A 27,391-nucleotide genomic window follows, 5' to 3' on the forward strand; every position below is an offset into this window, starting at 1 on the left:
TTAATATTAATTTGTATTCTTAAGCAAAAGTAATTAAGGCTCTCGGCGTATTTAAACATCTGTTGTAAGCAAAAAAAAATTTAATGCATTATGGAATAATGACTGAATTTAGATGAAATTGTTTCAACTGTTAAATTAACAGTTGGTACATGTTCATTTAAATGGACAGTTCATACCAATAAAAAAATAATAATATAAAAGAAAAAAGAAAGTCAATCAAAGATGAAATGAAAGTCAGTGAAAAATAGAGTCTGTTGAAAATACAATTATGTTGAAAATTGTGTTTTATTTCGATCTATATATATTATATTTATATACGATATAAAATATAAATTTTATAATAATTAATTTTAATTTTTTTTAATTAATGAATTTCCAAAATAAGTGAAAGACTTCAGCTTATTCTTTTTAATATATTAAGAAGAATAAGCTGAAGTTGTTTACTTTTTTTTGCACTTTTCTCTTGTTATTTTATAAAAAAAAAAAAGTTTAGTTTCAAAACAAAACTTTTAACAAATAATTAAATATATAATGAAATATACTCACGAAGTTTAAGAAGTTTTGTAACCAATGTCAATTAATAAACAATGATAACAAAATTACATTTTAAAACTCGATCATCGAACTTAAAAAATCTTTTGACAAATTCGAACAAAACAAAGGAAATTCGTATTGCTAATAGATATTGTAGTATATTGTAACTACCGCAACCGGTAATAAAACATTTGTGATATTTCAGGATCAAATTTTTTGATCACATTTTATAAAATGACTGTAAATCACGTTTGAAGTTTGAAAATATGTAGATTAATAATTTAGATATTTTCATTGGAGAACATAAACTAATAATTTTAAAGATTTTTTATGAAATAAAATAATATAAAAACGATAAGAAATAAAAAAAAATTTTCTTTGACAACATTATTGTCATTTTAAAGTCACTAAGAGACAAGTGAAATACACATTATTTTAAAAGAAAATAAATTCGCACGACTTTTTTACATTGATCAGATCCAAGATTAAAGTTTGTGTTTTTATATTGTCATTTTAACAAAATTAAATGCAATTCGCACATGACTTGTGTGAGATTTTACAAAAAAGGAATTGCCAATTACTAGGTTAAAAAAATAGGGAAAACATACGGAAAAAAAGTTTTATAGAAAATACTTTGTATATGTGACTGCTTAAGACTGGTTTTTTAGGACACATTATAATTGGTTAAAGCAAATTTTAAATTTAAGAATAATTTATATTTATTGTTTTATGTTTGCTTAAAGTAAATATTTAAAACAACTTTGGGCGATACTTATTTGTTGATTGAACTTTTTTCGGACGCGGTTTGTCGTTTATTACAATGAAATTCCCAAAATAAGAAAAATAAAAGATGTTAAAACTAGCCGTTTATACTATTTAAAAATAATTATTAAACCTCAAATGTTTTAAAATTTTATAAATTATATAAAACTAACTGTAGCATTTTACTATTCATTCACAACTCTTTACAGATAAGTTTTCTGACTCGGTACTACTGTCTGCAATAAATGGACAAAATATGGGTAGCTTGTAGCACTTTAGAATTCAAATATATCTAAAAGCGAAACATCCATTAGCCAAAAAAGTCAAATTTTTTTAACACTTTGTTTTGATCGAAGATTAACAGCAAATAAGACCATTAGACCCAACTATCTGAAAATGCAAACATTATAAACTTGTCAAATTCACACTAAAAATGCATTTTTAAATAACTCTTTTTTTCATTTATCAGCGGTTGAATGCGTTACTGGAGACCAGAGCCCCTCTAATCTGCCTGCTGGCCTTTTTGAAGAGTGCAACTAATATTAAGCCATTTCTTAATAAAAAGAAAGATATGGTTGGCTGCCCACTCATTGATCTGGTCTTTGTAGAAGATAGGGGCACAAATAAAGGGGGCAGTAACTTTTTAGAGACCTTCATTATGGTTCAAATGAAAGTCTCTCAATGAAGTTTTGGAGGCTTCACAGAAGAAAACATATTTAAAAGAAACACTCAAAATAAAATAAATACTTTAGGCATTATTTAAAATAGCAATAGGCCCCAAAATACCTTAATCCACTACGGTACATTGCCATAATACATTATATTTTATATGTAATCCGGGAATAAAAATGTGCAAAGAAAAGCAGTTTGCAAATTGATGGTGTATTTCTCTATCATATGGCTTCAGTCGTTCTGTTTAAAAAATGGTACTCATGAATATTAAGGAACTTTGACGTGGTTCATGTGCTTTAAACAAATATATTCCAGTCAGATACTCTTTCAACCTTTATACTGTTGAGGTGGAGCATCAATGTATATTCTGAATTTAGTTTATACTCAATAAATAGAAATTTTCAAATTTATTCCCGAAACCCTTGACTGTACTATTTGTGTTCAGAGAGTAATAATATTCAGGTTATAAGAATCTTTTTGAAATTAACTTTGAATATTAAAATTGTTATGTTTACTTTTAGTAGTGTACATTGTGGATTTCAAAAATGAAGTATATGTGTAATTTCAATTCAATTTAAATAGATATTTACATAAAGATTTACATAATACATAAAGAAAAATTTGACTCTGTCATAAAATTCTTGTGTGCAAAGTAAAAAGGGAGGGTGGTTATAATAAATAAGGTGAAGTGAGAATTTTTTGAAAATATAAATCTGCGTCGATGGGGAAAAAAATTTGCGATGGATAAACTGGTAGGGAGCGTTTCTTTGGCACCTGACAGTAGTTTTGCGTGAGAGAGGATGGGGTGGGGGGGGGAGGGGATTATACTTACCCAAAAAAATTTCGCCAAAGGAGAAATAAATCCTAGATCCTCCCCTGGTTTTATAGTTTTTATATATGCGTAAATTAGCATGAGATTTTGTTTTTAAATATTTTATATACAATTTTTGTTTAATTTTTGAAGATTTTTTAAGACCCTTGGTAATCCAAGGACTATTTAAGGGTTTTGGTTTTAAGGTTACTTCGGAGACGGGAAAATTTGCATTGTACACCGAGAAGAATGTATTAAAGAACTTATTAAAGATTACATTTATGTCTTCATTAAAATTATATGCTTCCAGTTTAACAATGATAATTAATACTTAAACGTTTCTAATTTAGTTTTGCTGAAAATACGTTTTCTTATAGTTTTACTTTTATTAGTGTTAGGAGTTGAAGTTTGCTTTGATTGTTCGAAAAATGGGGAAATGGTCTGATATATATGATTTTATAATGCCATTGTCATATACATCTGTTGTTGAAATATTGTCTATTAAGTTGAGTTTTCTGTTATTCGAGTAGGCCGGTTGATAAGCGGTATGGCTCCTGATACAAATACTTCATAAAATTTCTTAATTTATTTGTTTTCACCAAATCTTAAGCAATCCATATTTAAATTGCTAACTACAAAATATTTTTTCTTTTCTTTGTTACCTTTATGAAAAATATTGTGCTTTAAGTATAAGCTTAAATTTTCTGACGCACCACCAGGTGGTCTATAACAACAACTTAGTAGGATGCTTTTGCTATTTAACTTTTCGCTTTTGTTGTTTAAAATTTCAATTGTAACAATTTCTTTATCGCCTTCAGAAACGCACAAATCATTCCTAATGTTATGCGCAATGTTATGTAAATCAGAATTCCTCCTCCGCGTTTATTCAATTGTCTTTCTAATAAAATTGTTTCAAAACAAGGAAGATTGAAGTTGGAGTTATTATTTAAAAACTTTCGTATATATATAATTCTGACATATATAAAATTCGCCGAATGGTCACACACGAGCAGTGAACGCCTGAGGGAAGAAATGAACTACATTAGAATAAAGGAGAATTATTTTTCAAACAAAGCGTATTTTGACAGTTATCAAGACAAAAATAAAGATTAATAGAGGAATATTTAAAATATAAATAATAAAGACAATGCACCTAACCAGTACTAACAATAATAATAATAATAATAAAAATTGTTATATAAATACTAATATGAACGAAGATATAAAAAAATATGTTGCCAAACAAAAATAAAAAAAAAAAAAAAAAAAAATAGATTACAAAAATAAAAGGTATGCATACAACAATGAAAGGCCTCAGGATGGAAAAAAAACATTAATGCTAATGTGTAATTATATAACTAGTTTATATTAATAACTAGTTTATCCTGTCAGACAAACGTCATCGCCGCTTATGCTTTACCCCGCGACTTACGCCTATTCCATACTGCAGTTAAAAAGAATTCACTACAAATAGCCTATATGTTATTATAATTTTTTTTCTTAACTACCGGTATTTATATCTAATAATTTGACTAGGTGTTTATGTCTCTGGACGATAATTCCAAAAACATATACGTAATATGTTTATTATGCAGTAGATCAATACTTTTTATCACTAACTTTTATTAACATATACATTTATAATATTCCAAACAATTTGGATTACATATAAGACTAACACTAATATCTCCGATATATCTTAGATGACCAGTATACAAATAATGTAGCAGAAAACAATATTCTACATAAAAATAAAATTGTTTCAAAACCAGGAAGTTGGAAGTTAGAGTTATTATAAAGCTCATTCCGTTAAAATTCCGTTAAAAAAAAAAAAAAAAAAAATGGTTTTTAGTTTCTTCTATAAAATGTCGACGATTTTCAAAATTTTTGTTCAGGCTTCTTATATTTACGCGGACAATTCTGATTTTTTTCATCGCCATTTTTAGAAAGAATTTCTTTTAACTCACTAGCATAATGATAAAAACAATGTATTTTTAAGTCATTAAAATACATAATACCTGGATCTGTGTTTTCATCAGATCCAATAGATTTGTTTCTAAAGTTGAAAATAAGTGATTCCTAGTCATCCATTTTATATCTTTGGTTGTTATCATTTTTTGTGTACTAAATAAGATTTAAAAGAACTTTGTTATTCTACTGAGGCGCGCGTTACAAGTTTGGTTTATATAACTTTAGCAAACTTACCCTCAGCTCGAAGTTTTTTTGCTTTTGACTTTACCACGATAGTTCTTCTTTTTCCAGATTCATGCTTTTTCCCAGTCCTGTGTGCTTTTTCAATTGCCATTGCAACGATGTTACCTTAACATATTTGAGCAGAATTAAAGCATCTCAGAGAAGATGATATCGTTGAAAAAGTTAAAAGACCACAAGAATGGATAAGTAACTTTGTAAGTGTGCTAAAAGTAAATAAAACTGTCTAGATGCTAGAATCATTAACACAGTAAGTAAACGCGAAAGATACCCAAAACCAACTTTTTTTCCATAGTAAACGAAATGGTTCAAAATTTTTTGCTAAGTGAGCCCAGAAGGAAGCTTACTCCTCTATTCAAAAAGTCTTATAGGATATCCTTTAAAAGGGATATAGGACATTCCTATAATAAATTGGAACCGGATTTTCGATAGGATAATGCAATTAAATACAACCTATAGGATTTTCTTTAGGATAGGATTCCTATACAATCCTGTTCCAAAATCTTATAGAAGTTTTATCCTATAAGATACCGATATAAAAGTCCTATGGGCAAGGGCGTACAGGAACCCTAGAAGATCCTGTTCCAAAATCTTACAGAAGTTCTATCCTATAAGACACCGTATATAGAAGTCCTATAGGTATAGGCGTACAGGAATCCTATTCAATCCTGTTTGAAATTTTTATCTGATTGCCCTTTGCAGTTGTTAAATGAAATTCAATAGGAATATCCTCTATAGGAATATTATGATTTAAAAAGGTTTATAGTATTAGTAAGTCTTATATAATATATATATATATAGCATTCCACATTATATATATATATATATATATTTATATATATATATATATATATATATATATTTATATATATATATATATATATATATATATATATATATATATATATAATGTGGAAAATATATGAATCCAAGCATGGATTTAAGAGATAGTGATAATCATTTATTTCCTTTAAAACATGGTGAAAGTATATATATATATATATATATATATATATATATATATATATATATATATATATATATATATATATATATATATATATAATTTTATTTTATTTTTTTTTTCTTACAACAACTTCTATATAATCCTATTAAATATCATTTAACAACTGCTAAGGGCAATCAGATAAAAATTTCAAACAGGATTGAATAGGATTCCTGTACACCTATACCTATTTACTTTTATATACGATGTCTTATAGGATAAAACTTCAATAAGATTTTGAAACAGGATCTTGTACGATTTCTGTACGTCCATGCCTATAAGACTTTTATATCGGTATCTTATAGGATAAAACTTCTATAAGATTTTGGAACAGGATTGTATAGGAATCGCATCCTAAAGAAATTCCTATAGGTTGTATTTAATTGCGTTATTTTACAGAAAATCCTGTTCAAATTTATTATAGAAATGTCCTATATCCTTTTTAAAGGATATCCTGTAAGGCTTTTTGACTAGGGATGCTCAGTAGGAGTTGGATGGTGAGTTAAAAAATATTACAACATTTCAAACCTACGCACAGTGCACAGTGATTTAGAAACACTTGAAATTTGGCCAAAATATAGTTTTTTGAGTAGCGAAATTTAAACAATTTTATTAGCTAACTATTTTCTACAGTTTCTTATATTTCTAACGGTATAAAATAATAACTACTGAAATAATTTTAATTGTTAATTTTTGTTTGAAAATGACCGAAAACAATTCTTTTTTATCGTTAAAATTTTATCATTATCAAAACTTATTTTTTTCCCTAAATACAAAACTTTTCATTTTAATTTTCATTGCTTACAAAGATAATAGATAAATTTATCTATTATCTTTGTATACGACGTAAATTAACTTCAAATTTTATGTTTTGAGAGTTCTTCCTGACGTTTCTGAGATTATTTACGTCGCATTAGTTTTTACATCGTTAATTTTTTTTATAAAATCAGCTTTTTAAAACCACATTATTTCAAAATGGGGAAAGTTCGGGCAGCTAACTTTTTTAGTTTTTAACAGAATGATACGAACTCTCTTTAAAAAAAGAATTGGCTACGCGAAGGAAGCCTAAGGTAAAAAGTCCTGGCACTATAAAAATCAGTTTAAACTCGTGAAAAATGCATTTTTTAAATGCATTTTTAGTAAGATGTATCAATACATATTTATATTTTTTTATAAATTAAGATAAATTTATCTATCTTTGTGTACAATGGAAATTAAAATTTTTTAAATTTTCATTGATGAAAACATTTTAAGTTTCTTGATGAAAACATCACATGGAAAACGCATAACGGCTATATTAGTACAAAAGTTTCTAAAAATATTGGATTTTTATATAAAACCAGAACATATTTATATAAAAAAGTCTAACTCAACTTTACTACTCTTTAATTCATAGTTATTTAAATTATGCTAATGTTGCAAGGGGAAGCACTGATAAAAATAAGTTAAAATGCCTTTATCGCCGTCAGAAACACGCGATCCGTTTAATAAACTTTGCAAATCGATATACTCATTCCAAAACACTTTTTATTGAAATTAAAGTTCTCAATATTTATTTTTTTAATGTTTTGTGTTTTAGGTATATGTGGAAAAATGATATATCTTTACCCGTTTTTAAAGATCTCTTTTGTTTGAAACCAATAAATAAATATACACTTAGAAACAATAATATTATATATGAGCCCATTTGTCGAACCAAGTTTAATCAGTTTTGTATTGCATATCGTGCACCGTATCTTTGGAATAAAATTGTTTTGTACAATTTCGCCATGCATTTTACTTTTCCCATTTTCAAATATAAACTGAAAAATGTAATTATCTTAATGGATGATGTAGTCAGGTTTTTTTAATTGTAATTGTATATTTTCTTTATAACTTTTATTGTTAATTACGTTTTATTTTTTGTTGATTATGTTTTGATTTAGTTTATATACACATGCTTGTAAAAGGTTCTGATGATAAGATCAGTACGATCTTCTTTCAGAAACCTTGTTTGTGTTTGTGAAAGTAATTTATTTACTACGACAACAAATGTAAACTAAAAAAAAAAAAAAAAAAAATGAAAAGTTTTGTATTTAAGGAGAAAATTAAGTTTTAATAATGATAAAATTTTAACGATAAAAAAGAATTGTTTTCGGTCGTTTTCAAACAAAAATTAACAATTAAATCTATTATTTCAGTACTTATTTTTTTATGCCTTTAAAAATATAAGAAACTGTAGAATATAGTTAGCTAATAACATTGTTTAAATTTCGCTACTCAAAAAATTATATTTTGGCCAAACTTCAAGTGTTTCTAAATCACTGTGCAGTGGTGCAAAACCTCAAAAAATTGGCCATAATTTTTTAATTTTGGCATAAATTTTTCAAAACATAAATTTAATTTTTTATTTCTTGTAAATGAATTATACTGCTTATATTATCTAAAAGTATATTGGTTTGTTATTTATGTTTATTAAAAGGACCGCTAAACGGATTTAAAACGCGTCATTTTTGTAAAAATTTATCATTAAAAAAGTACAAAAGTTATAATTTCAATTTCTTTTTTAATTATTCGTAAAATTAAAATTTTTTTTTCAGTATGTTTAAGATATCTTAACTTCTACGTCAAAAAGATTTCGCCTATTTAAAGTAAAAAAAAACTTTCAAAAGTTATTATAAAAAAATGCAGCTTTTTGTAATTTTGAATTCGCTGTTTGTTTAAAAGACATCCTTCTCAAGCTAATCTGACTCAATCTTTATTAAGTTCTGGTTATGATAATACATCATTAAAAAATTCAGCTGCATATATTCATGCGTTATGATAACTTTTTAGCTACTAACACGCAACCTTTTTTTTTTGCTCTAATGTTCTCAATGTTTATAATTCGTATAAAATAAATATAAATGCGAATAATTTAAAAATTCTTATAAATACCATTAGCTAAGTCATGTTGCTAGGTTAAAAAAATTTACTTTTTGTTTTAAATGATTTCATACGTTCTTATTTTTATCGTGAACTTTTTGAAAAAAAGGATTTTCTTCATGTAATTTATTTATCCGGCCCGAGGGTAGAAACATTTTTTATTTTATTTTACTATACTACAAATAGTATACGACATTCTTTAAACAATTTAGTTAAAATTATTAAGTTTTTAATTTTTTATTACAATTTTAAAGTAGAGTACTTTTGATGCATTTGGCGATTTTTAACAGCAATTTTTTGAGTATTATTGGAATCGCTTTATTTATTTCCATAGAAGCGAATTTTCTAATTTAATCAGTTAAACAAAAAAAATATAATATGAATAAGATTATGGTGCAAAGACAAAAATAATATTTTTGTCTTTACATAAAAACAACATTTATCAAAATATTAATTTATTTAAAATTGCTATGTTAGTTAATAAACATTAATCATAATAGTAGTCAGGCAAGTCAACATCACTTTTTTTAAGTCTTGTAATAATTCATTATAAAAAGGTCTTTTTTCTTCGTCTATCGATCTCTTCTTCTTCGTCGGTCTCTTCTTCCTTATCGACCTCTTCTTATTCGTCTACCTCTTCTTCCTTATCGTATTTCTTTATCACTCTCTTCTTCTTTAACTTGTTAATTTGGTTTGTTATTTCTTCGACTTCATGGACGTATGCTAAATTAGGTTTTTTCGTTGCTTACTTACTTTCAAGAACTTTTCAATATAAGTAGTTTTTGATAAATTAGACAAAGCTCGCCTTTTAGTACGATGCGCTTTCTCAACCCAGCATTTGTATTTTGGACTTATTAAATTTATTTAAATTTATTCAAAATAGTATTTATAAATAAATGACAAATAACTATAAGTATTTCTATTTATATTTAATGACAGCATTTTTAAATAAATGACATTAATTTATAAGTACTATTTATTGATAAAAAAAGCTTTAATTTCTTAAAATAAAAAACCTTTTGTTTTTTTGTTTGAGTAATCGAGAGAACCCGAAAATACTGCTACAAATAGATGAAGAAGGATGGATAGCACTGTTTCTTGCAGTAATCGATTTGTTGATTAAAAAACCATTCAGTCAATTGAACTCGCACTTTAAGAAATGGGATTTGCAACGTTTGTATTTGATCATTTTCAATTTGCATTGGTTAGTGAAAGTAAAAAAACGTATTTTGAAAATTTGATTTTTTTAGAGTTAAGATCATAACAAGACTTATGTTTTTCTGTTATTAAAGTTCTGCATTTTTCAGCAATTTCAAATAACACTTCATGACGAATTTATATCTTTTTTTTATATGTTCTGATATTTCAAAGCGAGTCAATTTTACTGACATTTCTAAAAACTAAATAAGCTAATAAAAACACAGTTTATTAAAGACAAAGTCATAGAAAATCATTATTTGTATCTTGTTTGTAGTGGTTTTTGGGGAAGTGTGCGAAACAAAACGTGTATAACGGGTTAAAATAAAATTCGTTTCTATTGAAATAAAAGCGATTCAAAAACCATTACATGCGTCAACAGTTCTTGACTTTAAAATAGATAAAAATCATGAAAAAAAGTCTTTTTACCACCAAAAAAAAAAAATTATACCAAAAAAGTTAATTCCAGGCCCGTAGCAACCGGGTGGGCAGCAAGGGCATTTGCCCACTCAATAATTTTTCAAATAAATAATTTTGAAGAAATTGGCTGAAAAAATGACTAAAAAAAAAGGCCCTTAAAACTATTTCGGGGTAGTACTGCCCCTCCAATATAATTTTTGTTCTTACGGCTCTGAATTTAACCAGGCAAAGTGACGTGGAAGAAGAAAAACATGGTTAAAAAGAAGAGAGTGATAAAGAAGAAGAGACTGATAAGGAAGAAAAGGCAGACGAAGAAGAAGAGATTGATAAGGAAGAAGAGACAGACGAAGAATAAGAGATCGATAGACGAAGAAGAAAGAGCTCTTTATAGTGAATTATTACAAGACTTAAAAAAAAATTATGTTGATTTGCCTGACTACTATTATGATTAATGTTTATTAACTAACATAGCAATTTTAAATAAATTAATATTTTGATAAATGTTGTTTTTTATATAAAGATAAAATAATATTTTTGTCTTTGCACCATAATCTTATTCATATTATATTTTTTTGTATAACTGATTAAATTAGAAAATTCGCTTCTATGGAAATAAATAAAGCGATTCCAATAATACTCAAAAAATTGCTGTTAAAAATCGCCAAATGCATCAAAAGTACTCTACTTTAAAATTGTAATAAAAAATTAAAAACTTAATAATTTTAACTAAATTGTTTAAAGAATGTCGTATACTATTTGTAGTATTGTAAGATGAAATAAAATATGTTTCTACCCCTCAGGCCGGATAATTGAAATACATGAAAAAAGATCCCTTTTTTCAAAAAGTTCACGATAAAAATAAGAACGTATGAAATTATTTAAAACAAAAAAGTAAATTTTTTAACCTAGCAACATGACTTAGCTATTGGTATTTATAAGAATATTTAAATTATTCGCATTTATATATATTTTATACGAATTATAAATATTGAGAATATTAGAGCAAAAAAAAAAGGTTGCGTGTTAGTAGCTAAAAATTTATCATAATTTAGGTAAAATAATGTGTAAAAACACATAATATGTGTGTAAAAATTTCGAATTATTTATATATATATATATATATATATATAAATATTATTTATCATTAGAAAGAACTTTAAATTAGTATTACAATGGTGAAAACTTCATAAAAAACGAATAATTCTACAAAAAGTCATGCCTATTTAAGTTACAAAATTTCATTATAAGGATTGCTAAAGAAAACTGCAACTAACATAAGAAATTCGGCTAACGGTACTTTTGTAATAATAACTTCTATTGTTAAATTGCGCATTACTTTGATTAAATTTTAGTTCAACACAACTTTAACAAAAAATAAATAATATTGTTTATTTAAATAAATCAATTATTTTTATTGACGAATAAAAAATTTTATAATAAAAACTTATAAATTATTATATAAATTACAAATTTAGCGCATATATACGTGCTATTTATTATAAACACTATTTTATAAATATTGGCTTTTATATTAAAAGGCGTATTCTACTTGTTATATTATTGAATAAGTATAAAGCTTTCAATAACTAAAAAGTGAACTTAAATATAAAGACTATTAAAAAATTTAATAGCTATCAACGTGCTACTATTACAAAAGTCACACGACTTTTCTATTCGGAGCCAATAATAAAAAAACTTTAATAAAAAGTTTTTAATTATTTTACCATACTATAAGCGGTAATATTTAATTTTAGTATTCAGAAAGATATAGACATGTATTAGGAAAAGCGCTTTAGTGTATCCTTTGTATACCGCCTTAATTTGAATCGATTAAAAATCACACCCCGTCAAAAAAGAAAAGGTTACTTCTTTTAAAATATACTTCGTAAATAAAAAATTAAAACTAAATGAATTGTATTCCTATTTGCTAAGTAATGTTTTTAACATATTAGTGGCTATTAAAATAGCCTATTTTTGAAACACATCCAAAGATAGAAAAAGTTGATTCTTCGGCAACAGAGTTAACTCAGTGCAATGATACCTAAAAAAAAAAAAAAGTGGATCTCAATAAATACATATTATCATAGCACAATCATATGTCCTGGAAAAAAAATATGTAACTGCTATTACTGCATAATCTAAATTATAAGTATAATTTTACCGCTTTAATGTTTACTTGTTAAAAATTAGCATTCATGTTAGCATAAGCCTTTCAGCTTTCATGCTATGAGTTAAAACCTTGCAATGATAAAATTTATTAGATTTTTAAAATTACTGAAAAATCCAATAAAGATAATGGAAAAAGAAGTTTAAGTCTTAGGTTAAAAACATATCAAAATAACTCCTGATTGATGTATTGAATGATGTATAACACATTGTGACCTTAAAACAGAAACACCAATTAAACCAATTGAATCCTTCAATGTTTGTTACCTGAAATAGAATAGATGTGATATATAAAAACAATAATGAAAAAAATTTTTTTTTGTCATTATTGTTTTTATATAGAAATAATTTCAGAGTATAATGATTGATTTAAATTACTTAGCCCTAACATTTCAGCATCCATGCAGGCAAAGGTCTAGTATTCTGAGTAGAAACAGTATGCAAGGAGCTAGGTAATTGGCACAAGTCAAGTAGTAAACGAGCTTTTGCTTCCCATAGCACGTTGCAACCAAGACAACCTTGGTTGTTGGATGTCGGTAACAAATCCGACTACCTGAAATAAGATCTGATATAAACAAATAATATATGAAAGAATTATAAATTTTTTTATCATCTCAAAAAAAAAAAAACAAAAAAAAAAAAAAAAACAAGATACTTACCATCTGTAAATGAAATCTATTAATGAAACTAAATAAACTACATTATTATTTAAAATAACATATACCTTATTAAAATAAATTCACACACTATTTCTTTATGATATGACTATATTACCACTTATGATGTCTGTAGATAGTTGATATTTGCTCATCTCATACTCTACAGCATCACCATCCTCAATCTCATTTGGTTTCCAATAAGAAACTATATATATATAGCACTGTTCCTCTTTTTAACACTAAGAAGTCTGCCATAGTATATATCCTGGCCTGATATTACACCTAACTCACGCATCATTTGCTCCACAGTAGTGTTTGTATTTGCCTTATATCTTAACTCTTTTAAATCCTCTTTATGCTTTCTTTTTGCAAAATAAATATTTTTCTGGGGCTCAACTGATCGGCTCTCAACCTGGATAGTAGTGGTTTCTGAGAAGTGGTCATTAAAGCAGGACCAGAAAAAGAAGATGATTGGTGATCACTATTTAACACAGATAAAACAGTGTTGTGTTGAGAAAATGATAATGAAGAACCCGAAACAGTGTTAATTAAGCTTGCCCTTGGGTTTGTTGTTCTGCAAGTTTTGTGTTGTAGCCAATGTTGTTATTTGGCATGCAATAACCTTCTTGCAGATATTAATGAAAAGATTTGAATTTCTCAAAAAATTGCGTTCATACAACTTGGATGTATTTACAAAATGTACAATCTGATTTTGATAAATTTTGAAGTTAAAAAGCTTATTGACTAGTTCTTCAGTATTTTTAAACAATTCGCTGTTGGTTGTGAATATATACAGTACATGTCCTTCCTACATTCAATGTTTAATTGAGCAGGCAGTGCAAAGTTACAAGCTAAACATCTTTTGACTTCACCATAAAATAAACGTCTACTTTTTTTGGGGCTCATGATTCTCCAAACAAAATAGCTATGATAATTCACTTAGGTCAGCTACTAATCACAACCACTAACTATATAAAAAAAAAATGCTTAGATCAGTTACTAATCACAACTACTAACTATATATATAAAAAAAATGCTTAGTTCGGCTACTAATCACAACCAGTAACTATATATATAAAAAAAAATGCTTGAGTGCACATAAGAAAATAACTACTTGAAATATTTAATAACATACATTAAAAGTATGTTATTAATAATTTCTACTTGATAAGTTCATAAAATAACATTATGTACCAATTAAGTGGACATTTTAATAATATATTTTAAATGTACGTACATTAAAAGTATATTATTAATAATCTCCACTTAACTGGTTTATGGGCACTTTCTACTAGTATTATAGGTATAAATATACATATTAATATTAAACGACTTATACCAATTTCCACTTAATTTATTAAGCTAATTTACCATAAGGTAACTTTATAAATTATATGGAAATTGGTATTAATTCTAAAAAAAAAGTTCCATTTTTTTAACAAATTATTATTGCACAACTTTTTAAAGAAATTTATATGAAAACTCAACAAATTTTTAAAATGAAAAGTCAATAATACTAAATGCTCATAACCGTGACACACACACCCCCGAGCCACCATAAATGACATAATATTGAGTACCTCCAGGGAGTGCAAAAACAGAGTATGAGAGTGCAATTATTTTTATTTGAAATTTGGCAGGTACGTAGAAAATTGATGTGGAAAATTAAATGAACATATTACAAAAATAAATCAACATGCCTTCAATGTTAATACACCTCCACAACAGGAACGAAGATTTTAATTCCAATAAAATTATTGAAAACGTTAGTAACTGTAAACGTCAGTAACTGCAAAAAAAAACAACCATATAACAAACTTTAGACCTTCTACTTTTCAAATAAAGTCTAAGTTGATATAAGATTCTAAAAAATAAGGTAACAAAACACATTTTTACGACACCTACGCTAAACACGCTATTAAAAAGTAGGTCACAGATTTTTTCTTTAAAATCGGTGCCGTAAAAGCCAGATACGTACGTACCTACGCAATGCATGAATATATGCAGCTGAATTTTTTAATGAAGTATTAACATAACGAGAACTTTATAAAGATTGAGTCAGATTAGCTTGAGAAGGATGTTTTTTAAACGAACAGCGAATTCAAAATTACAAAAAGCTGCATTTTTTAATAGTAACTTTTGAAAGTTTTTTTTCACTTTAAGTAGGCGAAATCTTTTTGAAGTAGAAGTTAAGATATCTTAAACATACCGAAAAAAAAATTTAAATTTTATGAATAATTAAAAAAGAAATTGAAATTATAACTTCTGTACTTTTTTAATGAAAATTTTTTTACAAAAATGACGCGTTTTAAATCCGTCTCGCGGTCCTGTTAATAAACAAATAACACACCAATATACTTTTAGATAATATAAGTAGTATATTATTATTTAGTATATTATTGTATACAGTATATTATTATTAGTACAGTCATTTAAAAAAAATAAAAAACAAATTTTATGTTTTGAAAAATGTTGAATGACCAATTTTTTAAAGTTTTGCACTACTGTGAGACGTGGGAGTTTTCCAAAACAAAAAAGTAGTATTTGAGATTTACAATTCGTTAACTTATACTAATTCTAATATATCTTGTATAACTGAGATGATACAAACTGTTACAAATGTATAACTGAAATGATACAAACTGTTACAAATGTATAACTGAAATGATACAAACTATTACAAATGTTTAACTGAAATGATACAAACTGTTACAAATTCATAAGCACTTATATATTAACAATTTCACAATAATTAAAAAATCATTAAAAACTTTAATTAATTAAAAAATGCAGACTGATTAAACGAGTTATCGTTAATCGATCGACATATCGGTAAAATAGATAACAATTTCTTTTGTTTAAAACAAATTTGTAACAATGCGCATGCATAACTAATGAGCATGGCTCGCGAAAACAACAACGAGTAGCACATTTATCTTTCATACCTCGTCCATAGTAAAACTAGTTAAAAAATAATACAATTTTATTATAACTTATAACTGTTGTTTATATTTTAATTACAAAATAATTAAGATATTAAATATTTATTATGATAAAAAGATTTTTAAAATTTCGAGGCTATCAAAAGTGTAGTTACGGTACTTGACCGTCAACCATTTGACATTCGAATCGCAAATCCATTTATATATATCTTTCATAAAGTTGATGTCATCGTGAAGAGAAAGATTTAATCTATCACAAAAATTAAACCACGGACGCAAGTTTTCTTCAAAATCATCCCTCGATAATAAATATGTTGAAATGAGTATCGTCAAGGATTCAATTTTATTATTTGGTTTCCAACCTTCAAATTTAATTGGGCGATAAAAGACAACAATGCGAACATTAATCAAACAATTAAGTATAAGAGCTTTTTCTTCATTTTTTAAAGTACTTTCATGATCAAACTCCAATACCTCCAGTGTTCTTCCTGAGTTTATTAACTGATTCACAAAATAATTTTCGCAAGAAGTTTCATAAAAGGGTTTCTTATCGTAAATACGAATAATCCACGATCGTTTATCTATGAATGATTTTATTTCATCAGTAAATAAGGATTGACTTTCATAAAAACATTCAATGAATAAACTTTTATTGTTACTTGAAGAATCGCGTATAAGATCTTAAAAAAAGGAAATTTAAATTATAGTCTTAGTATAAACTTACAAGTAAATAATTGTTAAAGTAAAACTATATTAAACAAGTTAAAAATGTTAAACATTGGTAATTAATAAATAATTATTGATAATTAATAAATAATAAACATTGGTAAACATTGGTAATGCAATTAAAATAATAATACTATAAACATCAAATTAATATAAGAGTTTAAATTTTAGCATATAAATTTGCCGAATGGTCACACGACCAGTAAAAGTCTGAGGAAAAAGGAAGTACATTAGAATAAAGGAGAATTATTTTTTGAATAAAGCATATTTAGACAGTTGTTTAGACTTGTTAAATCATTTTGTAATGATTGTTTCAAAACTTCGTTATAAAATTGAATGACTCCATATGAACATTGAAAATCTTACATTGATAACACTCTTCTTTCTTTCCTATATACAACTGTTTGCAGCCTATGCGCAAACAGTTGTATATTTAGGGTGAGAAAAAAGATTGTAATCACCTTAAGATATTTAATATTCAGATGGACGGTGTAATTATCAACAACTAATGCTACCTTACAGCCTTCCATGGTCACCGAAAGCTTTTGTGACGCCCCGGGCGTGGCATGCATAGTTTTAAATTAAAAGCATGTACAATTATACAAGTTAATGACTGTTTTTTTATTTCTAATACTATTAGTTAACACCCATATTTTCAAGAAATGCATTGTGTTATTATTCCAAATCTGGATTAATAACACTTAGACAACACATTCACTAAATTAATAAACAGATTCTATGAAATCATCATTGAAAACAACCTTTTTTCTTGCTTTTTCACGAGCTAAATTAGAATTAGAATCCATACAGATTGGACAATAGGCTTTAGACCCTTTGAGAATATATGGTTTAGAAAACCTAAAGTTTTTCACAAGTCAAAAACTAAGGCTCCATCAAACGATTAAGATGCGAAATATCTTCCATAAAACTGTCTTCTAATTAACAAAATTTAATTTTTACCGGTTCTCGATCTTTTAACCAGAAGAATGAGAATCTTAAAGAAACAGTGTTTACAGCCTAAATTTTAATTGTAAATGATAAGTAATTTTGTATTGCAGTATAAGGTCACTACAAACTTTGAGAATAATTAAGCCCAGTATTTTTTAGTTTTTGATCGTAACTAAAATGTTTAATAAACAATATTACGCGTTATTGAACAAGTTTGAGTAGAGAAATTTACAAATATAAAACTCTAGATGCGGACTAATGTACAGCCCGGACAGTTTTTTCCATAGCTAGAGAGCTCTGACACCCAAATGACTTGTTGAGATAACCAAACATTTGATGGCAACCCGAGCAGCTGCTTCTACTTGTACTTTGAGGTTGTTAGGTTTTAGTACTCCAAGGTCACGCTCAATGCATGTTGAAACTAGATTGCATCCGTTACCGTCAGTGTCAACCATGGTATTGCTAATTATTTTTGTGACAACCAACTTGCATTACTTTGCACTTCTAGACATTGAAATTCACAAGACAGTTGTGCAAACAATTTACAGCTGTCAGTGTCCACTTGCAGTTTTTCATAATCAGAGGAAAATTCATTGACATTGATAACTCATATGATCTTGCTATCATTGGCGTATAATTTGGCATTTTTATAAATGCACCTTGGTAAGTCATTGATGAAGAAAACAAATAGCAGTGATGCAAAAACTGATCCTTCAGGGACACCATTCGTCAGCTTTTTTCACTCAGACGTTTATTCTCCAACTATTACTTATTTTTGTCCATTAGCCAACTAAAAATACAGTTTAAGTTGGCCTAAAATGTCATAGGCATCAATTTTATAAAGAAATTGTTGTGTAACATTGTGTTGAATGCTTTGGCAAAGTCATTTAAAATTATGTCAACTAGATGTCCATGATAAACTGCTTTCATTAAAATGTTACAGGATTTAATTAGGTTTGCAAGAGATCTTTATGATCTGTGATAAGATTGTGCACAGTATTTCATAATCCAATCTAAGATAATTCTCTCCTTCACCTTGCACGGTATAAGTGAGACACCAGCTTGTAGTTATAAGTCTTGACTTTTTTTCCTTTTTAAGGGTAGCCATTTGATTTGCGTTGAGATTTTAACACTCCTTAGAGAGATATGATATCTTAGCAAATAAAGTTAATTAATTTAGTTTTTTTTTTTTTTTAAAATTTTGCTATTTAAAATTGTTAATAATTTTTTTCAAAATAATTATAAAAGCATTTATAAGATTTATGAATAAAATGTTTTGTTTGGATAAGACCTAGTGTCTGCTTTATTATTTTTTTTACTTCGCAAAAAAAATCTCATTATGGTTTTTGTTTTGTCTTTCGTCTTTTGACCCTCCTATAATCTGGGTGGCCGGGGCACATATGCCCCCTTTGCCCCTCCCTCTCGGCAACCCTGCAGCCTTCTAATGTAAACTTTCTTTTGTATTTTCTGACCCATTCTTCAATAAGTTCGGAGTCCATCCAGCTATTTTTTGCGCACAGTAACAACATTGAATTCCGTTTGTAATTCAAGGGTCTGTTCTTATTACTTATCCCCAGAATAAGGCAGTGTTGTTTGCGTTGAACTTTTCCTCTTATTTGAATCTTAAATCTAATGGCCATACACTTCCAGCCGTTCCAGTTAAACAGATTGACCCATTGTTAGACATCTAAATCACTCTGGCTTCCTATGCTAAAGTCAGTTCTCAATTTTAATTTTCTACAGCTTTTGGTTCAGACAACATTTCCATCATGTCTAATGAAAGTGTTCTTCAGAACTTTCTTCAATTCTCGCTTATGTATTAATAAGTGCTAAAAAAAGTGGTTCCAATATTTAATAACTCTAGAAAACACTCTCCAACTATCCTACAATTGGTCTTCTCTCTAGTGTTAGTTTCTTCATATAAAAGTTTAAGATTATTAAATTATTTCTTATTATTTAAGTTTAAGATTATTAAACTATTTCTTTCTAATCGCAGTATTAAAGTCGTTCTCGAAAGCCTACACTCTTCCAAGGCTGTCTCAAAGAAATTTTAAAGAATGAGGAGGGTGGGGTGGAGGGTGTAAAATAAAAAAGGCCCTCGTTGGCTGAAATTTGTTAACTAATAAATTTCGTAGGGGGGCTAAATACTACCCTTCGCCCCCCCTCCCTCTTGAGACACATCTGCACTCTTCTTCATTTCCAGTAACTTTGGGAGTACGACAAGGTTCTATCTTTACTCCTGTATTGCTCTTATCTATAATAACAATCTTCTAGACAATTTAACAGCTAAAAAATCTACTATCATAATATTGTTTACATTTCTATATTGAAAAATAACAACCCTCTCACTTGAAGGCAAGATGCAAAAGCACATTTTAAATGTAGCTGGGCTGGCTTTTTCTGCCAAGCTTGAGCCGCTCTCCCATTATTGTAAGGTTGAATCTTGTACTTTTTTCTACAAGTTCTATCATGGTTGCTGCTTAAGGGAGCTATCATTTTTAGTGTATCAACAAAACTCATTCTTGCTTTCTTTTCACATCCTTTTACTGTATTTGTCCCTTCATGCTATAAAAATGTTTATTCATCTAGTTTATTTCCTTGCACATCAATAAAACTATAAAATTCTCACCCATCTTTATATTTTCCTGATCATACAACCTACAACTTTTTAAGTCTTCAGTATACCCTTTCCTTCCTCTTTAACATTATCCTTTGTTTTCTAGTAACTCATAACTTGATCATGATTGCTTGCAATCTTGTTGAAGGTAAATTAGTTTAAAAAAAAATATTTATATGTCAGTACTTAGTAAAATTTATGCATAGATTTATAATATATAAAGTATTATAAACTTTTTTTCTAGCCCCAGTTATCTACCCCTGCTAAATTTTATAATTTTGCCAGGGCCGGATTTATAAAAAGTCCCATTTTTGGCTGGGGCTAAAAATGGGACTTATTTCAGTTATAGTTTTTATTGAGTTTTCTTTTAGCAACCTTCATCATTTTATCTTAATGAAATAGAACTTAATCAAATCAGAGTAAAAATGTTTACTTAGTTGAATTTAAGTTAGAGCAATATTTTACACAAAGATATTCAATTAATTCTCAAGTGATTGATGTTCAGAACTTTTATTGAGTTTTTTAAACATTTTAAAGCTTCATTATGTTGTGCTTATGTACTATTCGAAATAAAAGTTAAATAAAGATTTGAAAAAAGGACCCTAAAATAGTACAAATTAGCAAATGGCCTAATATAACCAGTGTATGACTTACTCAATGCAACTAAGGCATAGAACAAGCAAACTTGTAAAAATCAAAAAAAACAAACCGATTGGTTGTTAGTGGCAAACCGATTGGTTGTTAGTGGCAAACCGAACAATTTTCTATTTATTGGTATTTAATTTATGCAAACAAAGAATTCGTAAATAATGGCAAAATATTATAAACAACCGAAGTGTCTGTTATAGCAGTTTTGCAGGAAATATATCAATATAATTATAAAGATATCTTGAAGTGTTTTTTTGACATAATTTATGAACCTAATTACAATTTAATACACTTGTGTTGGTATATTTTAAAAAAATATGCTACTTTTAAAAGCAGTGGGAATGAATTATGTAATATATATTTCATTTTGCGCTGTGCTAACAACAAAAAGTATTTATCTTAATACATTACTGAAGCCATAATATTTGTTTTGACTTAATATGTTAAAAGTAATACATGTTACTTTTAAATAATTGTTATAAAAGTAAAAGAAACCAAATGTCAATTAAAGTTTACTACTGATATAAAAACAAAACGAGTTTGAAAATGAACGTAATTTGTTTATAAAGTTTACCATGTCTGTTTTTTAATTGTTTACGCATTCTGAATGGAATAAATTATTTTTTCAAGATGGCCGAATAAGTCCCGAGTCTTTGTAAAAATTATACTAAATATCGAAAACAGTTTTTCGAATGGGGCTAAAAGTTATGATTATTTATGCAAAAAACAACTTTCTATAAAAATTAACACTACCATAGTTTATCCGAATCTTACGTGACATTATTGTTAAATTTACTTGTTTAGGTGTGGTATTGAAAATAATAACTTCAATTTTCATAAAAAAATGGTTTTTCATGGATAATTTTCCCAAATAATGTCTGATTAAAAAAGTTACATTCATTGAAAACAAACACCAACACGTACTTTTATGAAAAAATCAAATCCATAGACTTCTCTATAGCCAGGCCTCAAGTTACTTTATGTTGAAAATTACATCTTTTTTAAATAAAACTACGCTCAACAATTTGTTATAGTCGCATTACTTTTATCAGATTATAATAGTGGCTAAAATAATCTTTCCATACATACCAAATATGTCAAACTTTTTGATGAAAAAACTTACATATATTGTAATTGAAAAAACTTGTACCATGCCTTAGTTGCATTGAGTAAATGGATGACTTGATATAAAGTTGAGAATTTAGAATTTTGGAACGAAAAAATTTTTATTTTGGTATAAATGTAACATGCTAAAAATTTTAAAAGACAATGCACTTAAGCATGAACACAAATTAAAAAAGAACTTCAATACACTAAAAATGAAAATACAAATTTGTTATGATATTTATATTTTTATTATTATTATATTATTTAAAGTATACTTTTAATCATATCAAAAAAAATTTTAAATATCAGCAACTAAAGACTTAATAGACGAAAGTGGGAAGCAAAGGTATCAAAGACCAAATAAAATGAATTAAGTTATAACAATTAAACAAAAGACACTTTATGTAGGGTTGCCAGATGTCCAGTTTTTACAAAGGAGAACACAGTAAAAAAATTTATTTTTACAGGTTTGGCACTGTATTCTCCTCCATAAAAACTGGACATCTAGCAACCCTAACTTTATGTAAAGAGAGGGTTATAACAATTATACAAGTTATGACAATTATACAAAGGTAAAGGGAGGGTAAAAGTAAAGGTTCAAAGAAAGGTTGCAAAGGTTCCAAGAAAGGTTGTAAAGGTTCCAAGAAAGTTTGAGCAAAAAAAAAGAGAGTCAACTAGTTTGAACATGGACACAGCTTCGTCTTGATTTGCCAAGAAGAACTAATAAAGGAAAATTTTTCTATAAAACAGAAACTAAAGGTATGAAAACATACTCTAGCCTCTGATAAAATATCATTATAATAATTATTATTATCATTATTATATATCAATGACTTTAATTTATATTTCTTTAATGTTGTGTTTTTGTGAATTATTTTTTTTACAAAATTTCTTACACTATTTGAATTGTCTCCAGAAAAATAGTGTTGTGATATTTTTATTATATTGTAAACAGTATTTTTTGCGCAAAAATTGATTGATTTATGTTTCAATCTTTGAGAATGCTGAAACATAAATCAATTTATTAAAAAAAAAAAAACTCCAACCTTCATTAATGTCTATTAATAAAAGCAAAACAAGTCTGAGAGTAGCATTTAAACACTTTGCTTAGTCAGAGCTACCATTCAAATAAAAAAAAAAAAAAAAAAAAACTAAAGCAAAAACACGAGCAATACCAAGGACATATTACAGTATTTACTGCTTAGAAAATTACTCTTTAAGAAAGTAGCACGGACAGTAAAATGTCTTGGGCTTTGTTTCTTGCATCTTGGCTGTGTTGAATAAACTAAATTTTAGGTTTATAGTGCATGTTTATGGTGTAGGTTATCTCTTGTTTTAAGGTATTCAACAGTTTAAAACAAATTTTCAGGATTAGAAGCAGAACTAAGCTTACTGCAGGCTTGCAGCTGTCCTTTTTATAGATTCCAAAGATTGTTGTCAAAACATATTCTTAATTCATTATTTCCGTCAGGTAATCTTGTGTGATTTAATCCATCCTGCTAGCTGAACATAAATATATTTACTTGCGTTCGTAGCTGCTTTGAAGTTTCACTGGGCAATCTAGTTATAAGCACTTATTGCAATAATTATTCATTTCTGACTATGGCCAGCCCCATAAGTTGATGCAAACGGGCAAAATACACCTTTACAGATTTGCCTTTTCGTCTCTTAACAGTTCTTAACAGCTCGTAGGTTTTAAACTATAAACTGCAAATACATTCAATTTCATTCACTTTCTTAATATCAGCAGCGGAGGTTTTCTTGCTATAGCTAAGTTGCTCATGGTAAATGCACTTTCTTCAAGAAACAACAGAATTATTAAAGAAGATTGCCCATTTTTTGCAACTCTCTGACTAATTTGACATTTTTCAGCCACAGTACATCACCAGATTTATCAAATCTTCTAATTATTTGCATCACGGATGCTATAATGCTGATTTAGTTTGTAAAAACAACAACTATAATTACTTGTTATTTTTACAAATTATTCTAATATGCGTTGTGCATGTCAGAAACCTTTGTATGTAACCTTTGTATGTCACCTTTGCAAGAAAAGCACTAGCTGACAGTGTGTGAACTTAAACTATTTTTTCAAACAAAATAGCTCAGAAAGCAGGAGTTCATATCTTAAAAAACGAACTCATCCCAGCATACATTGTTTTAGTGAATTTATAAAAATACCTATATAGGTATGTTTTAGCGGTTCATTGGAGTTTTGCTCATTGGTTACTTAGTGAACCATTAGTGGCAGCCGCTATAAATGGCAAGCCGATAATTTTCCAACATTTTATTGGTGACTAGTTATTGGCTAGCCACTTTTGACAGCTGCCACTAATGGTTCACTAAGTAAGCGATGAGCAAAACTACAGCGGTTGACTCAAATGCTTATATAGGTCCACTGAAATTCCGCTTAACCATTTTTTGCTGGCATGGTATTAGCTGTAAATGAAGAACTTGTGAAAACAGTAAGAGAGACTACAGCAATATTGATTATTGCAGGAAAACAATTACAAACATCAGTAATAATTAAAAAAAGTGTTGTTAAAGATATTGCTGCTGTTATTGGTATAGATGTAATTAATTGCTGTGGAGGAGTGCACTTATGCTATAGAAAGATTTATTTTTTTCAATTGATACAGAAAAACAATTTGTTGCTAGGCAAGCAGCCATGGTACAGCGGTTAGAGAACTGGCCAGAACCAAGAGGTTGGGCACCGGTTCTAACCCAATAAACAACATTGGTAAAGAAGGGGGAGGGAACTTTCTAGTTAAATGTTTTTCTGCTGTGCTCTGTGATAAGACCATAAGAAATTCTGGGAGCACCTTAATAACCACAAAGAAAAAAACAAAAAAAACAAAAAAAAAACAAAGACAAAGACAAGGATTTTTTGACACCATAGGGTGGACTGCTAAATATTAATCGAAACAAAATAAGCCACAACTAAAGAATTTTGTCATGGAGTGCAAGTTAAGGTAAAACTCCAGTTAATGAAACAAACTTTCAATGCTTGATTTCAGATGTGCTACATCAATAACCTACATTCAAATACACATTGATCCGATTTTGTGGAAGCATCAGAGGGTATTCTACAAAGAGATGCAACACCACTTTATACAACTCAGTTTTGGCTTTAATTATACACTGAATTAATTATACACTGAATGTTGTCTTTAATTTTAGGCAGAGTGTAGAGTCTCAATGCAAGTATTAGTAAAGCAACTGACCACTACATTAACAAGATAATTGTTAATTTGAAAAAGACATTGGTTGAAAATGTCATAAACTATTTGACCTGGTATGGATTTAAACAAAAAAGCCTGAGAATGCTGCACGAGTGTTGGGTTTGCAAGTATTTAGAAATGAAAAGAAAAAGCTTTGTTGGAAACATGGCAATATCATTCTAAAGTCAAAGACATTAAAAATTAAAAAATAACATGGCAGAGTCTTTTTTCAATAGGTTGGCACTTGAAAGAACACTATCCTGTTGGAAACTGGCTAAGAATTGCCTGCAGTTTTACAAAACATCATAGTTAAAGAGATATTTGGGATGATCTAATCGAAGATCATGCTCAGTCATGGTTGATCAAAATATTGGGTCAAATATAAGCTAGTGATCATATAAGAGAGACATAGAATAGAATACAAAAAGGGATTCAAAATAGAGCAATATTGTGGAGTAATGCTGGTAGCAGGGCTATGGGAGTTGCTATAAAATATGATGGCATAATAATTGAGGATGCAGCCTGGCTAAAAAGTATTAATGATGCCATGCATATTAATATGGCTGATTTAGATGCCGAGGTGTGTAAGATGAACCTAGCCATTAAGTGGGACATAAAACCTATCAGTATACACCAACTTAGTAACAGTTCATGGATGGTTAATAAGTGAGCTGACGCAAAGTCATAGGGTAAGCTCAAATGAACTATCAAATATGGTAATTAAAAAAAAAATTTATTATGAGATTTAATGAAAGAATACAACAGAAATATTGAGTTGAAGTTCTGTTCTCTAAAAACAAAGCTGATGTATTGACAAGAGTTCCAACACCTGGTAAATTAGTTTTCACAAAGAAATGTTAAAGAACTATATCAGATGAATATTGGAGATAAAATTTGCAAATGTTACTCAGAGCATCATTTTGGTGTAATAATGCAACACCAACATTAAAATGCCAGAAGAATCTTCACCTGTTTCTCTAAAAAATAAGTATGTCTGGCGTCTACCAATTTAAGGAAAGAAAAACATAGAAATTTAGGGTAGATCACAGACTACATAACAGGTTACAGTAACTTATAGAATTGGAGAACAAGTTTTTGTTCATCCCATTGATACAAAGTGCAACTCAATTTGTAAAACTGGTAATGTAACTGACATACTCCCAAACATATATATTGAAATTTATAGTGTACCAAGACATGAGAAATGCTCCTTCATTAAATTCTACAAACGCTTTAAAAAAAATTAGTATCAGTAAAGAGAATGATGAAAGTGAATTTGAGGATTAAGATACTTTTATGGCATGATATAAAGAAATTGAAGAAACAGAAAGGTCTGAAATTAGTAATGATTAATTATTGCTTGTAGCTACAGATGGTCCATCTGGTCTATTACATGCCAACCGATCTCTTCCGAGTTTGCTTTATCTCTGAGAGTTACTGACAATGATAACTGAGATGATAAAGCCAGATTTAGTGAAACAAGGTCTATATCTGGAAAACCGTGATTCTAAATGGCAAAATTATTCAGCAAATTATTCAATTGGTGCTTTAAAAAACTTTGAAAAAAATTGGTAGCAAGGGCAAAAATTATTAAATGTAAAGCTGAATACCTGACAGAAGTAAATTTTATTAATCACTTCAAAAATTTAAACTTGTGGTCCTTCTAGTGTTTTGGAATAAGTTTTTAATACAAGCTTTTTAATCATATCAAAGAAATGCTGGATCATTTTTCAAATATAGCCTCTCACCTTTAAAAACCTTTTTTCTTACTACCTGCCAAATTTCATTGAAAAAAAAGCATACCCAGAGACCTTAAAACTATACCCCGATTAGGTAAAGA

General features: G+C 28.0%; 1 protein-coding gene across 2 annotated transcripts in view; it reads right to left on the bottom strand.

The window, feature by feature from the left end:
• Window positions 1–27,391, bottom strand: part of LOC136076778 (uncharacterized) — a 159,456-nt gene that overhangs the window by 1,948 nt on the left and 130,117 nt on the right. The window lies entirely within an intron of this gene.

This window comes from Hydra vulgaris, chromosome 02 (assembly GCF_038396675.1).
Source record: "Hydra vulgaris chromosome 02, alternate assembly HydraT2T_AEP".
Classification (NCBI taxonomy): Eukaryota; Metazoa; Cnidaria; class Hydrozoa; order Anthoathecata; family Hydridae; genus Hydra; species Hydra vulgaris.